Below are 17,659 nucleotides of genomic sequence, written 5' to 3' on the forward strand. Positions count from 1 at the left end.
CTTTTGAGGTATGGATCAGAGACATGAACTCTAAGATTTACTGAACTGAAGAAACTACATGCAAAGTTGCAAAATGTAGTACCTACAGAAAATGTATGGCAACGATAAAACGGATCTGGTATCAATTACCGAGTTCCAGTTACCATTTTTACTCTTACTACCATCTTACTACCTACTCATTTGCCACAAACTAGTTTTCTACTTCTACTCCCAGACTTTCATCAAGCGTCTCGACTATGATTTCTTTAAAATTTCTCTTCTCTCACAAGACGTCGATCATCTAAATTCTGTTCAGTGTCATTTCTCTAAATACTTTTATATTCATTTTTATGGCAAGTTGAGTTTAATCTTATCAATGTTCTCCAGCCGTTTCTGATTGTTATTCAGCTTTTTTTATTAAAAATTCCATTAATCGACTGTCCTAGTTCTGAGATCTTGAAAATCGTCTCGAGTAATTACTGAAATGAGTTTATTGTTCACTTCTAGCTCGCCGCTTCGAATTTTGTTTATTCTTTTCATTCGCCGCGGGAGACTTTAATTTTCAGCTTACACAATGTACACATTCCCAACAAAGCGCGCCCCGCGTTGAGGAACCAGACGGCAACATCGTCCTCCGATGTGCGGCATCTGCACAAAAGAGAAAACTCGGGAAAGTGGGAAAAAGGAAATCAGAAAACAAAATAGAAAGACGCCCAGCGTCCATTATAATCGGCGAAGGTGCGCAGCTCCCGACACGATGCAATTAATTTTATTTATTAAATGATAAATTGCAGCAATCTATTTAATGAAGCGTGCTCGTACTACTGCAGTGCGCTCTGTCCGTTGCATTGTCGGCCGACGTCGGTCGTTTCATTTTAAGTAAAGGGCAATATAACGAATAGCCCTTGGGAGATTGCCGCATAGCATTTACTTGTTGTGTAATTTCGTTTTATGAGAATCCGGGCAGCTGTTTGATATCTGTGGACGAGACCATATACTTACTGTAGGTGCAATTATGCACTTGGTTGCATAAGATATTTAATATTTTAGTGAAAAGTCTTGCATAGGACGTTGACTTAATTTTGGTTCACAGAAAAAATAATCAACTATTGAGTAAAAGTGTTTGAAAATAAAGAAGTATTCATAGTTTATACTCCCTTAATTGACCAACACCCTTCTCCCCCTGCATTTAAGTATACTTAAATGCAGGAATAACCATAAAGATCTGACCGACGTCGATTCGACCCCGACCCGACCGACCGCCACCGCCTTCGGTTGCAGCCTGCCCGCCGCGTAGGTATCGTTAGGGCATCAAGAACTGTCTTGGGACTCTTTCTCGGACAACGACATTCAAGCATCGGCCACTAGTGCCGCAACGACGAATATCATCCCATTTACTTGCGACGGGATATGCACCTATGGTCGTTTCTTTGGGATCGTATTTCCCTTGCCTTTTTCTCTCCTTTTCGCAGTCTTTGTCTATATGCTATCGGTCACCTATATTCTTGTCCAATGGACCATACTGGGAGACGTGAACTTTCGTTATGATAGTGTAAAACGAGAAATATATTGCTTTCTTACCTCATTCGCAGTGTATGGACGTTTTATGGATATTGAATAACATCAAATGCAATTTACTAAACGTTTTGGGGCTATTTTTGTATTATGTACTATTTGTTGGATATGTATTATAATTATTCAGAAAAATAATTAAATATCAAGTAGTGGTTTCACTTATAATGTACTTATAACAATTCTAGCAAAGATTTATTGAATTATATAATATAATTGAAGAATCATTTATTAACTTCCCGTAGGGTAAGTTATTGTAATGGGCCGAAAATCGGACTTGAAAATTTTTACATTTCTCGACGTTTTGAAGGTTTCTGAACATTTTGGCATACCTCAGAAAAAATGGATGTGTGTGTGGTGTATGTATGTATGGATACAAATTTCCAGTCACGTTTTCGGGCGCACGGATCAACCGATTTCATTCCAACTTAGTAGTTGTATATTATTCTACTGCACACTTTTTCCCAAAATGACGAACTCACCTACACTTTGATACGCGGCGATATAGTGAATGAATTCTGTTTTATATTACGCCCTGCTTCTCTCGTTTATGAGCAGAAAGAAATATATGTGAAACCGTCACTATAGTCGTCGTAGTTTCGTTTTGTTGAGTTTTTCCCATCGTTCTGATGCCGCCGGCGTAATGTCTTCACAGATAAAATAGCACGGACCCGAGAGCGCGGGCTATTCGCCATTCGCCTCGATGCTGATGGGCTTTTCTTGCGCATCCTAAAGCACCGGACATATTTTAGGAGAAATATTCGTTTCTCTGACAGATTAAATGATTAAGATCCTCAGTCGTTATCTGAAATACTTCTCGGCGATATTACGTACATTTTAAAAGTTAGTGTGATATATCGTGTGCATGATTTTGGGCAAAAGGATTTTGTCGTTTGACAATTTATATTTTGTTTAAGTTTTACACATATCATTGTATACATATATATATATATATATATATATATATATATTTGGGTAATAAATTTTACCACTATAAAGGAATTGAGTGATAGCCCCCGGAGAATTGTTTCGCAGTATTATGGCTATTATAGTTTTGAGTATTGAAAGCACCGAATCGTTCCATTAAAGTTTAATGTAATCGCTTTCAGTGAATCAGTACTATAAACGTTAAAACGTTTGATTCCACCAATTTCATTACCGATGCTACGGTTTCAAATATATGATATCGCACTTTATAACCATCAGGTGGTGAAACTATGTAGTTAGTTCGACGATAAAGACTTGCCATATAAATAGCGGAACTTTATAACTCATTTGAAATTTTACGTCTGACAATTTACAACATCGGAAATACAGCTTTTACCTCTGATTTTACCGTTGTCGTATCGTATCATTATACGGAATAAAAAAGTCTGACTTTGAATTTATAAATTATACAGAGACTTAACAAAAATAGGCTACCCTCTGCCGACGAGTTTTTGTTTCGGGTGTATCATGCTTAATAATGAATTTGTACGGGTCGATAATCAGTTAGGGTTTTTCTTTTCATTTTCAATATAATTTACATCATATATGATCTAGATATTTATGAAAGGAGTGACGTTAGTAATTTCATACAAAGTTACACCCGCAGTTTTGTTACTATATTATTTATTAATTTTTTGTATAAATTCATATTAATTAGAAAAACTTTTTACTTTTGATAAGAAGATTCATGCTTAATTATAATCTGACAGATACTATCTAAGAAATTTGACCAAAATATTGAACTAATTTCACAATTTTATACTTTTATTTACTTTGATATCTTAAACAATTTGACTACATTTTATATGCATTTTTTATAGAAAAGTGTGCAGATCTCATAATAAACGAATATAATTTAGCTTATATTTGTAAAAAAAAGACAATAAAATAAGGCGCATATATTTTTAAACGTACATTGCTTTTAATATGATTTTATATTTATATTTATTTATTGATTTATATATAAAGCTCTTTATATATTATCAGATAAATTTTTATAGAATCGAATATTTTTTATATTTCTATCGATAATTTTGGTATTTGCAGTATTTATTTACTTACAAATATTTATATTGATATAAATTTATGTAGCATTGAATACGGGGATCATAATAAATCCAAACCGCGTATGAATTATTAATAATTTTATATATATCCTTCATCAATCATAAAAATATTATTAGTTCCAACAAAAAGCCAATAACATCGTTAATAATTTGCTTCCAATGCAATATTATCTATGGATTTTCCGCTGAAACATTTTAATAACATTTCATTTAGCCGACGGGTGGAGAGCTAGAATATTCGAATATGGAACAATAATCGCCCGAAAAGTTAATACAATTTCACTCCAATTAATTTGAAACGAATAAAATTGTCCCGAATGGACAATTTCAATAACAAATTACATTCATAACGCATCACCCGCCGGCGGAATTGTGGACACGGACATAGTCCCATTTCGGTCGCCGTAAGCTGGTTAACATAATACGTATTGTAGGCGATTTCGTGCCCAAAATAAAAAAAAAGTCAAATGAAAAAAATCATTTTGAAACAGATTTGGTTTTTGTAGATTGATTATATTTTTATGACATTATGGTAAATAGTTCTATAATTGCTAAGGGTTTTGATTGCTCATGTTATACTAGGAACATTACTGATGATATACATACGTAGAAAATAAGATCTTCGTGTAATAAAACATACAACATTTACTGAATCGTGCTTATATTGTTTATATATCTTAAATTGTATGTTGAAACTATGCAGCTGTAGAAAATTTGTTCACGTATATAAAAATACATTACACTCAAAAATTGCATTTCAAAATTTATACTAACTAATTGATACTAACGTTTTTTTTTAATTATTTTTCAACAGTTATTAGAAAGATTGCACACACTAAATTATTATGCTAAATTTTTGTAAATCAATTGATGTCACTCCAATGAAAGATCCACAAATTCATCTCAATCAAATGATTCGAATGGTCTCCAATGATTTGAACCTCGTAATTTAAATGCATTTTTATTTAAATTACTACTACAAACGCAAAAATTATATTTTTACCAATTTATAGAAATAAATAATAGATATGTAAGATATTTGATTAGTAAAAATATATTAAAATTTAGTACAAAACCTTACACTGAAAAAATATGTTAAAAAACACATGCATTTTAAAATTTTTGATAAAAATAGATCGTACGTAGATTTCTAATAAATGAAATTAAACTGAAATCGAAAGTAAAGCATGTAATTGTACTTTTATTGCTTTATCTTGTTTTTTTGTTCACCACAATTACCACTATATATTGCATAAAAAAATCTCGCGTTTTACAAAGTATGCTTTTATTGGAAATTATGATCTAATATATTTTAATGTTAAACTTTCACATATTATTTGTATGTATGTACCTTATAAGATGATTCATAATATTACTTTATTCTTGACTTATAATATTTAGCAGATATTTAATTAACATTTGAGATCATCTGTCACCTGCTAGTTAACATTTAAAATAGTACAGTTTTAAACTGAATTACCCAGGATGAAACTTTTATGAACCTTATTTAATGACATCAATCAATCTTTCAGTAGAAAACATTTGAAGACAAAAATAAAATGTAATATTTATCGGATTTAACATTTATCGAATTACCAATGAAACAAATGTTTTGATTCAAGATATTAAAGTGTGATAATTAACATTGGGGTAATGAAAATTAACTTTTAGTTCGTGTTTTATTGCATTTGTCCATCCGCAAAAAATATAATGTATAGCGTATTACTAATAAATTTTGTTACTGCGCATATACTAAGCTAGCAATATGTTATGTGAAAGAGTAAAATAATCAAATAATAGTAAAGAGCAAGATTTTATATTTTAGGCTATTCTGTAAAGATTTACATATTTTTGCTTTCACGAAAACATGAAACAATCCGTGGGTTGTGCAGCACATACTTCCAATTCGGAGATTATGTACATAGGCGCACATTCATCCTAATATTTGTTTACTCCTACGAAAATCCAAACTAAGCCCGCTTCGCTTATCGTTCCCGAAACCGATTTGTATCAATATTTTAAAACGATCCACTAAATAAATTTTCTGCCGATACATTTTATGAATACGTCCCACATATCCCGATGTTCTCGTTTCTGGCAAACACGGGTAAGCTCTCTTCAAACAGACAACTCAAACCTGGAACCCTTGCTAGAGCATGTTTCTCGCCTCATAGTCAAATACTTGAGCATTCGCTATACTTGCGGATATGCCGTAGATGGATGCGATACGATTGTGTCAATATGAGATCCAGACCTTCGGGCTGTGCGGTTCGAAATATGCCATTCGGGTGTATTCCTCTGTCGACGCGAATGGACCGGGGAATATGCGAGAAGGCGATGTGCATGCACCCGGGACCCGGACCCACTTCGGTGATATATTCAATTTGCACCGGTGCGAATGGGTTGAGCAGAATTGCTTTAAATGTCTGGTTTTATGCTTATCTTACATAGTTCTTTTTGTTGCTTTCAATTTTCCTCACTTTTTAATACCCTTGTAATTATACAAAAACAAAAACAATCATAACTAGTGGTACATGCCATTGTGCCTTAAGGTATTATAAATCTAATGTGCTTATATTTGGGCGACAACCGATAATTACATATGTTTACCTACAGGAACGAAAACGCAATAAACAGACACCGTCCTCGCAGTAATATGCTCGTTGAATCACTCTAATCGGATGTTGAATGACTACAGTTTTAGTGTTTACATACGACGACAAATCTCAATTTAACCGAAATCTATTTAGTTTCTATAGAAATAATACCATTATTATATTCCATCGTTATACATTTATTTAGCAAATACGTTCTCTTTCGAGAACAAATAATATCGTCGTATAATTGCGCAATGGGAATAAATTATATCGCTCAATGCATATATATTCATCGATCATCCTTTTAAAAATATTTCGCGTTGATGGGTGTCCCGTCGTTGAGTAAATTTGACTAAAGCGGGAGAGCGATTCATCAAATCGAACGCCAGCAAGTGAGACGAGAATATACTTCGTCAATCTCGAGGCAACCTGATATTGACACAGTGTGATTGAGTTTTTAATGCCCCTGATTCAAGAGCTTTGCGAGAAAAAAAAGTTCTAAAATAAAAATCCTCTCTCGGCCTACGGGGAAAGCAGAAGCGCCTTTATTTAATTTCCCTTCCATATGTACTCTCAATAGGGGTATCTCCGAAGTTTTGCAACTTGCCTAACTACGAGGGGCGCGACTGCTAAGATATCTATATAGAAAGAATATTAGACGGAGGTACTTATAGTGAAATATTATATTAGTATTGCTCGGATTAAGTCGGTGTGTATGCAGCAAAAAGTTTTCCAAGTGTTCGTGATATTCGTGTGGGCGAATATATGGCTCAGGTGTATTTAATGACGTCTATCTTTTTTACGTTGGCATTTGTAATCCAACTTTCTTCCAAGAGATTCGGTATAACAAGAATGCGTTTTAAAATGTGTTGTATTAAAAGATTGATTAGTGTCTTTAAATAAGGCTTATAAAAGTTTCGTCTTGTGTAATTCAGTTTGAAACTGTAATATTTTCAATGTTAACTTGAAGGTAACAGATGGTCTCAAATGTCAATCATGCTTAATCTTATAAGAGACATTTGAATATTTCCAACAATTTATTTAGTTTTCTGATGAAAGGTACCACATGTTTTTGTAGTTTTGTAGTTATAGGTGAAATATTTTTATCACAACTATTTGTCGATAAGTATATAATAAAACTTCTATAGACTGTCGTTGTTTTTTATCTTTTTTAATTTAGGTACAGCCAAGTTTTTTTGCCTAACAAAAAAATATAGTGGAATACTATTAACTGTCATTTTTACTTCCAATTCTTGTGGACTTCCAATGTTATCTGGTGTCCTAGATCGCAGAATTCAATATCTGTGTAATTTTGATTGCACCTGGTACGCAATTGATTATCTTGGGAAAGATCAGCATATCCAGTGATTAGTTTTGAATCTTCTTGTACTAGATTCTCCAGCACTCAAATTCATGCAAGTCATAAAGTCTAGTTACTACCTTAACCATACATTAACTAAATGAATCATTTCAAGCGTATCACCGTTGCCTATCAGATAGCTACGACTCTACTACGTTTTATTGGCATCAAAGTTTATGCAACATTCGTGTTTTATCAGCCATAATATGTAACTTCGACCCTCTGTGCCTGAGTCTATCTATCTCGCGGTATCATTTCCAGAATAGTTACGTTTGTGATATCCAATTTCGCGAGAGTTACCTACCTTCATGTCCGGACCGACAGTCTTATAAGTCGAAAACTTTTCGCCTACTCTCAGTGTATTTGTTCTGTTATCTCGTACGCCAGAAGTAATTAATAAAGTTCAAGAAAATTCGAATATTTCCGATAAATATCTCTGACTTCGAGCAATTTGATTACAGGAGAAGTGCATTTAATGTGATTTTGAATACTGAGATATACTTTTAGAGATTTTTGATAGAAATGAACTTTAAATCTGAGCTTATAAATTAAATTATGGGAACGCATAAGATGCGTTAATTTAGTTAAAAATATTTGCGAAAAATCAACATTATCACTATTTTTTTACTTTATCATATTGGTGCACTTTATTGATCGGATTGAAACAGTTATTATTATTTCATAACACAACAGATTTTATATTATATTTGTCTTCTGCTTTATATGAAACGATATTTTGATCAAAAACTGAATAATAAATATCAGTTATAGTAACTAAAACAATTCGAACACAAATTTGAAAACAAATATTTAGCGAAACTAAATGCATATGTTTAGTTCAGTTCCTTCGCAAATCTACATGTTCCGTGATATGTTTTTACTCGATTACGTGTAGATAATGTAATTCTCTCCATCCTTCTATACAGTCGTAGACTTGACGTCATCCGAGTTATAGTCGAAGTTCGCAGACTTGAAAAGTCAACCGGTCATTGGGGTCGTCCTGAAGGTCGGTCCTTTCATGCGTCTTATCAAAAGTCTTGTCTCGCGACCGCACTAAATATGGAACATTCAAATGCATACCGAGGCCGAGTGCTACGTGCATTGGTTGCTACGATCGTAGCCTGGCGGACATTCCAAATCTCGCTTAGATTCTAACAGCTTCGATGTGAAAAGAAGCTAATGCTAGTTTAGATTTTTTTTCATATATTTATTTGAACAGCGATCGGAACTTAGAAATCCTATGAGCTGTCGTGATGAATTTTTTACAAATTACGTTTGTTTTTTATAAATGGCATCCCAGACAGTTAATCTATCTAAATGATATGATTTTTTATTATTTCAAATATTGTAATAGTGATGACTTGTTTTATTGGTGGAGCTATTTTTACTTGGAAACATATCGCTAGCTGTATTTTCAAGTGAAACCCGTTGTCACTACTGCACGACAACAGGCTGCTCGAAAAAGGATGAAGTATTTTTTATGATGTTAATAGAAACCTATGGCAATAGGAAACCTCTCACACTATTCTTTCCTGAATTGACTTGGAACCTTATGGCTGGCCCGCCTAATCTCACCGCAATTACATGACATTTTGCCAGCACTTAGTACCATTTTGTATGAGGAGCGCTACATAACATAGCCTTGCCATAACACTGTTCTATTTTACGACTGGATAGGCTCCTAAATTTCAGTATCCTTGCACATAGAGTATTATATACTCATGGAATCAATAGGTGAAAAAAGTTCTTTATTCAAATAAAGGAAAATTTTGTTCTCTACTTCGATTCTCTTTGATATTAATAGAGGCGTTGCGGTAGGAAAGAAATATATTTAATCATGATTATTCCCCGGCACTTCCATGCCGGGTTAGTCCTCGGAACGTGTATGGGAATGAGATATTGGGCTTTGTCGATATTACTGTGTACACACACTTTGAAATGCAGATTCGTTCTCTTCACTGGCGCGTTTGCCCAGTTGGAGAGGAGCGCCATTTGCAGTTACGGGACCGTTGATGTAGAGCAAAGCTATCGGCTATGAAAGGATACTGGAGTATATTTATGCATATTCATGACACCAACGATGTTACATTCTCAGCCACAGGACTCTTCCAGAATTCGTTCTGAATCGAAAATGGAAATTGAACCGCGGACGATGCTCGGAAATGAGTCTGCCCCCGCGTATTGTATCGTTTATAAAAGAAAATATATTTTGATTTGTATTTTTATCCAATTTATTAATCAATTACATATTCATTGCGTAATTTATTTTGCTTCCAAAGTAATGTCTTAGGTTAATCGATTTTGGCTAAAATATTTCATTAATAAATGTTTAAAATATTGATTCTCCAAAGCTTGATTATTTGGGTATTAGAACCTTATTTAAGTAGCCAACATTTCAAAAATAACTTTTCTCTGATATTTGCCTTCACGTTTCCAAAGTTTAATCAGTTTAAACAAAACTGATGAAACTTTACGACAATAACTGAAAAACGGCCACAGTTTGACGAAAGCTCATCACTTCCAGACTACATGACATAATTGTTTTTAAATTTTTTACTACCGATCAATTTTAAATGTTTTTGTATAATTTGGCCAAACAATATTTGGTATTTTGTTGGCTTAATTGTCAAAATTTTGTTTAGATGGTTATGTTGTGATAGTAGGAATAAAAAAATGTATCTGTTTTTTGATTATGATATTAATCCACGTTCGCTCAAACCAATTTAATAATTCCTAATTTTCTTCGCTAAAATGCTGCATTTTTGTACGAAGAAAGCACAGTGGTTGCTTATTTACACATCACTTGCACCGAGCACGAACATTACTCATGAAATTAAAAAAGATTTATTTTCTTTTTTATCTTTACGGTTCTTTGTAAGCAACACAGTGTTCGTGGGAGATTAAACTTTATAAAGCGGGGGCACTTTATGAAGAAAAGTATTGAGAGTGACACATCTTGCAAGTGTAAAATCCGTTTATAAAAGATACAAAAGGTACATAGATGAAAAATACATGGATACACAATGTAAAATTTATTGCACATATATTATATATTACATATGCAAACATGTGTGTAATGTGCATTGATATGCATTTTATGTACATTTTATTAAAAAAATATATATTTACAAAAAATTAGTTAGCTTGATTTTTATTTAAGTTTTCATTATTCATTTAACTATTATATTATTCATTTTACATTGTCTAGCCATTTATTTTCCTTTTAAGTACTTTTTGTATTTTTGTCATACTTTGGCCAAATAACTATCATTCAAATATATTTATTCAGCATACGTCATTGCTATTAGGCGTTTGAAATCAATGCTGAAAAACCATAATAAAATATTTTCTCTCGTTAGTTTTTTTGGCTGTGAGCACTGTTGGTTAGTTTTCGAGACCCTAATATAATTTTTGAGTATACGTTATTTAATTATTTCATAAGTTGTATTGTTAATTTTGAATTAATTAAAAAAAAGTCTTTTCTCATATAACTTATATTAAAGCTTACACGTGGGTGAGGTAAAGAGGACCCTGACAAAATGGTAAACAAGAAAAAAATGCAAACAAAAATGTTAATTCAGTTGAAAAAAGTAATTTTACATGAAATAATTCAAATTGCTTGTTGCTTCTACTTTGCTGATAAATATTTCTGACGAAATACCAAGATCAAGGTCAAGATCGAGATTATATACAGTAAGATCTCTATAAAAACTGTACACCTGAAATTTATATTCCTTTAAAAAAAAATTGCCTCATATTTGTCCCATATTACTCCACTCTACTGAAGTAAAAAGTCCAGGTGACAAATTTTCGAAAACCAGTAAAAGAACACATTTCTAAAATGATGAATTAGGTGAGTGTTTTACTGAACCTAGTAAAAATATCCTAGTGTTTATTTTTGTGATAATGATGGCTTGGTTTTCACAATATAATTGCTCAAAGTTAGATTGGAACCAGCTTTATCCCATTTGCCATAATTTTAGAATCTTTTTTTTTTTTTTATTAATTATAACAATCAGAGTCAGAATGACTCTGAGTTACAGAGCTGATATAATTAAAATAATATATAATAAATTAAAATAAAAGGAGAAAAAGAAATAATAATAATAATTAAAACTCATAACATAATTAAAACTAAAGGTAAAATTATAATATAAACTAATTAATCCATGAAACTGTTCCAATGAGCGGTTCACTATGTTATGTATTTTAGAATTATTCTGTTAATATGAAATCTAGTATATTTTATAACATTTGTTTACCTAATATCAGAAAACACACACACATATATATATATATATATATATATATATATATATATATCAAATGTACTCGAAAATAATAATATAAAATCTTTCGAAATCAGACTAATACAGGACTACAGGACGCAATTTTATCAAGTTGCACAATATATTTTTATTAATACTCAAATCATCTGGAAAATACAGTATTTTTGGTGTCTTTTGCCTAATATACAACATGAAGGGTAATACAGCATCTACTAAATTAAAATGAATCAGAATTAACAATAATAGAATCTACAATATATGCTAAATTATATAATTTTATTAACCAGAACGTTAAAAGACCTGCTTCATTCACCATAAAACGCGGTAGAAATATTTTATATGAAATTCTGTGCTAGTATTTGTTTTAAATTTATTACAGTTCTATTGTATGTTTTCTATTTAAACTACATAATTTTTTCCACAATCACATAATTAGCCTCGTTTGTCGCCTCATAGAAAACACTAGACCGTGTTATCGTGCAGGTCGTGGCACAGTATTAAAGTAAAGTCGACAGTATTGTAGTATATTATCGCGGGGCCTCCCTCTCTCGTCTAAGGCGCTCCGTCGGCCCCATCCCCTCGGTTTATCTGTCTCCGGGCGCGCGGCACGCGATTCTCATTTATTCGCGCGGCGGTATCAGTTTCAATTCAGATTTCGGAGTTCGGAGTATATAATTCAAGATAACACTGTCGACTACCGTAGATGTATTAGGGTTGGCCCAATTGTTTGAGAAAGGTGACAATTTTGTGACATTGGATGTAATAAGTTACAGTTTTCTAATGTCTATAGGGCTATAAATACATTGTTTATGTTACACAACTTGTTTTATTTTGGTGACTCAGGGTGAAATTCTGGGTTAAAATAATTATATTATGTTACCGGTCTTTTTTATTTGATAATTTGGCAGTCACGTCATTTGAATGTTAGATTTTAGAAGAAGCTACAGTGCAAAACGGCGATGCAACTGCAGACTTAGCTTTTTAAAAATAATAATTTTAATCAATATAATGAATATTATTTTAGTTCCATAAACTCGAAATAGTATATAGAGCAATATAATTAAAAATAATTAAATATTTTATATTTTTACATATAAAATTCAAGATGATAAAATGCATCAATATAATATAAGAACCTATCATATTTCATTTCCTTGAGCTAAAATTTCATGAAGTTATTCAGAAGTCAAATGGGTACATTTGGAATACACAAATTCAGAAAGGTAAAAAAAAATTAAATTAATTAAAGTCGATTAGTTCTTTATTGACAATTTTGAGTACGCTTGAGTAGAACTATAGTTCCTTTCTGATAAAATATTATTTTTATTTTATATGCTATTCTCTGATGTTTTAAATCATGTTGGTTTGCTCATACTTCTTTATAAACTTTTTCAAGTTCTCAGTTTAAATTTTATTACAATAATTTTACTTTCATAGTTACTCAATAATTTTACTTTCACAGTTATTCGTCATATGTTTCAAGCTTAAAATATATATATAAAGCACTCTAAATATAATAACTATTATGAAACCTGTTTTGAAAATTGTCATTAATAAGACTTGTTTTAAGAATTCGAAAAGGCCTTTCACATAAAAGATCTGCATTATTGAATGCAGATATTAGACGGTTTATATTCTAATTGAATGCTTAATTTTATATATGCGTTGTATTTATTTATTTAAAATAATTAAATAAATAATTTTATTATTGAAGAAGCTCGAATAGATAAAAATAATTCGTAGAAGCAGTATAAATAAATATTGATTTACGATGAGTATTATATTGCTACAAACACTGCTAAATATTTATGATGATATGCTAGTATCATATTTTTTACACTTGCTAAAATTATCTTCTTGAATATTAATAGAGATATTACTTTCAAATTGAGGAAGGAAGAAAGTGCAATGAGATCAGAAGTTTATTTAACTCCCAGCCCTAAATTTCGTGAAGAGATTCGCCGCGATAACTCGTGATGCTTCACAAAGATTTCTTACCGGCCGACTTTTATGACTAATGGTCTTCGTTCTATGTTTTACGATCTAGCCAGATAATGTGAATAAGTAGATATTGCCACAGGTATATATCCTTCAAGAATACACATCAGAATATAAATTTGAGAATTTATAGTGAATTCGAAGTTCAATTATGTTTTTTATTATATAGGCTTTGGAAGTGGATATGTTACTCTAATAATAGTTTCTTTCATATTGAAAATATTGAATCGTGAAAATTAGTTGCTAATTGATTTCTTAAGTGTTTATATCAAAAACACTATATTGTCTATTTACCAATAATAATTTAAAAATTAAAATTTAAATCATTTATCGGTCTATAGTAACTTTGGTGTTTATTTTCTTACAAGGAAAAATCCAAGAAGCAGGTTTCCATAAATACATTTTGATTGAATGTAAAAACGGTGTTTTTACCTGAATACTTATAAATTTGAAATGAAATTCCGTCACATTATTTCTTCAACATTCGAAATTAATCTTATATTTGTCATGAAACGAGTTATAAAAATGTTTTAGTGCGCAATTAAGATTTCACTTGATACTGAGTTATAACTTTGATAGAAATAAAATTTGTGAAACTATATATACGAAAGAAAATAAAAAATACGTTTTCTATAAGTTCCACAGAATTTAATGTGAAATATTTTGTTCATCATCTTTCAGTCTATTTTTTTGAAATCGTGGTATATGATGCAAAATATTTTTCTGTTCAATGCCCACCATAATTAAAATGATTTACTAATTTATTTAAAAAAAATCTTTTTCATATTTATAAAATTATTACACAAATACGCCCCGAAATATATATGTGTTTTATTATTTTTTACGAGAATGTGATACTTTTAGTTCATTGTAAGAGATCTGTTGGAATTTATATTAAAAAAAATAAACAAAAAATACTAATTGTTGCAAAAACTTTATCGTAATCAAACTTCATGTGCCTATTGTAATGTTTATTATTTTTGGATTTGGTTCAGATTATTTCATTTATTGTGATGTAAATTCATTGCAGCAGTATCATCAAGCCTTTAACCAATTTATTTGCAGATGGATTATTAACCATTATATCTCATATATGTATATGTATGTTATTTAAGAAATGTGTAATTATTTAAGAAAATATTATTGAAACAATGCCGCCAAGCCCCTGTACGTGCGATAAAACTTCTCATATCATTCGTAGTCGTTCTCGTTAATCAATCACCTTCTCATCTCTCGAGATGATCGCCTCTCGCGGCTTGCGGGCGATCGGGCGGGAATTCGTGCGGGCACTGTGCGGGCAATTGTTGTCGGTGTTGTTGTTGATTGTCGTGAGTTGTATGACGATAGAGGACTATGCGCTAGGTTCCTACCTATATTTTTGCCTTGCAGAATGCAAAATGGTCGAGTCGTCCACAAGCGTTTGCTCTCGGAAGTAAAGGCCGAGTAAGAGGAAGAGACGGGAGGAGCGATCGCTACAGAACGAAGAAAGAAGGATTAACAGTGATAAGACAATAAAATAGAATATAAACAAAATCCTAACCGAAACGAAGCGGCTTGATTAAAGCTCGGTAAAAGCTAGCCGTCCGAAACCAACAGCTGAGTTTGCTACCACAACGTCAGCCTGAACTTCTTGTCTTCTACTACTACACTCCTCTCTCCATTGGTCAAGTAAGACCATTGTTGACCTCGATGCCGATCATTTTGCAAAGGAAAATCAAATAAATTTATATGAAAATAGTCGTCAGACATAAATTAACAAGATAAATTCATTCAAAAGATTACAGTTAACGCGAACAAATTGGTTATTTCATAATACCAAAAATAGGCATACTTAATATACTTCGATGATGTGTACTCTTGTTTAGCATAGAAACACATTAAGTGAAATATCAATTTTTTTATTTCTTACTCGCATGACTGTTTTTTTCTAATAAAATAACATTTTTTAAACTGTGATCAATTTGAATTTATCTGGTACGTGCCAATAATTTATGACATCTGACGTTTATTTACCACTTTGCGACTTGATCGGTGATTGCTCCTATTGTTTTGAACCTGGTGTCGTTCGTGAAATAGGGTGTTGTGCGTGGCGTAGTTTATTAATATTTATATATTTATTATATTTATAAGAAATTTATATTATATATTATATGTAATATGTTTCATTAGCCAAATAATCAATATATTTTTTTCATTTTAATTTTTTTAATTTTTGGTTTTGTCTTTTGTTTTATTCACTATTGTTTTCGTTATTGTTACAGTTTTAGACTAATGTGAACTTTAAAAGCTCGTTTATTTTTATATGTTTAATTGCAGCGTTTTTTAAAACTATACTGACAAAATTTATTTTTTCTTTATATCTATATTGATTTAATTTTAAGTGTTTTGTGATAGTGATAGTTTTATTCTATTACCACCGATTGGCAGTTCCATTTTAGCAACACATGGCTTGAAAAACGCTGCTTCTAAATGTTTGTTTTAGACGTGTTACTAACTGTTTTACATACTTATTTTTATTCATCTGCATCACTTCGAAAAAAAAAGAAAAAAAAAGAAATTTGTTTAGCGATCTGTGTCGTGTAGGAAGGAAATACATACATATTACGAATAAAATATAGATTCAAATAAAAGAAAGATATTATCAAAATTTGTTTATATCATATATATTTTTCATGCTAAATTCGAAACACGAATTTATTGTACAACCAAGCAAGAGTTTTAAATGTTTTGAAATTTATCAATACAATTTTTGAGAATAAATATCGAAAAAGTGAGGTTTAAACAAATTGTTTGAACATGTTGGTAAAAAATGTAACTTGAATTAATTGCAAATATCAATAAATAAATCCCCAAAAAACACGAGAAAAACACCCTCAAAATAAACTTCTCAAAGCTGCAAAACACGTTAGAACTGACTGCTACGACAAGACTGTGACAATGACGCTCAACATCTGACAGTCTTCTTATTGTGGCTTTCCTCATGTTATGCAATGACGGAATTGTTAATAATACTTGTCAATTTTCAAATAAGGTCACTGTTTCATATTGTCTACCATTTTGTCCTTAGTGATGTAACAAACTACCATAGTGTTGTAACAAACAACGAACCAACTGTTATACTTGCTTGCAATGGACATCAGTAATAAAAATAATCTTTCTTTGGTACAAGCTTTATTCAATCACAAAATAATCATATTAACCTTTGAAAGTTTTAAATCCACATCTTATTTTTTTAATCAACTGTCAAGTAGATGAATTTCGGTCACTAGATTCTCACAAAGACTTCGCTCTTGAAATCGCGCGTTCATGAAATATAATTAAACATTGAAATGAAAAACTCGGAACGGAAATGAAAAAAATGGAAGTAAAATCATCATCCCGATGTTCCACATAATACCTACATGTCCTGAACCTCTCGCCCTGGTATTCGCGAGAGAGCCGTGATTAAAATATTACCAGCGAGGGGATTCTCGTTTTCGCTCTGTTTTTTGCTTTGACGGCTTTTTGTTTCTCCCATTCCAAATCGTTCTATTATGCATGTTAACATATGGCTGGAAATTATTGAATGATGAATATACACGAAAAGTTTTTCCAGCATGTTTTTTATTGTCGTCGGGATATCTATAACTCTTGGGCGTGACCGATTAAGTTCCGATTTTTGTGATAGATTTCGATTTTTATTGCGATCATTGCTCGGTCAAACGCGATACCGTTTGCAAATAAATGGTAAGATTATTTTGATGCGTTTTTTTTAGTATTATAGATAATGGTTTTGCATTGAGAATTGAAAATAATAAAAAATACTTTGTG

General features: G+C 31.6%; 1 protein-coding gene across 3 annotated transcripts in view; it reads left to right on the forward strand.

Annotated features, from left to right (window-relative positions):
* Positions 1 to 17,659, forward strand: part of LOC113374045 (CUGBP Elav-like family member 4) — a 653,992-nt gene that overhangs the window by 501,803 nt on the left and 134,530 nt on the right. The window contains exon 1 of one of the 3 annotated variants that reach the window (XM_026614299.1): positions 15,427 to 15,517. The exons of the other annotated variants lie outside the window; for them this stretch is intronic. The gene's annotated coding sequence lies outside the window, so the exon portion shown is untranslated. Of the gene's footprint in view, positions 1 to 15,426; positions 15,518 to 17,659 lie in introns of those variants that run through there. 3 annotated transcript variants of the gene reach the window in all.

Source organism: Ctenocephalides felis, unplaced genomic scaffold (assembly GCF_003426905.1).
Source record: "Ctenocephalides felis isolate EL2017-DRISC unplaced genomic scaffold, ASM342690v1 CF-g0.4_SCAFFOLD_01604, whole genome shotgun sequence".
Lineage (NCBI taxonomy): Eukaryota > Metazoa > Arthropoda > Insecta > Siphonaptera > Pulicidae > Ctenocephalides > Ctenocephalides felis.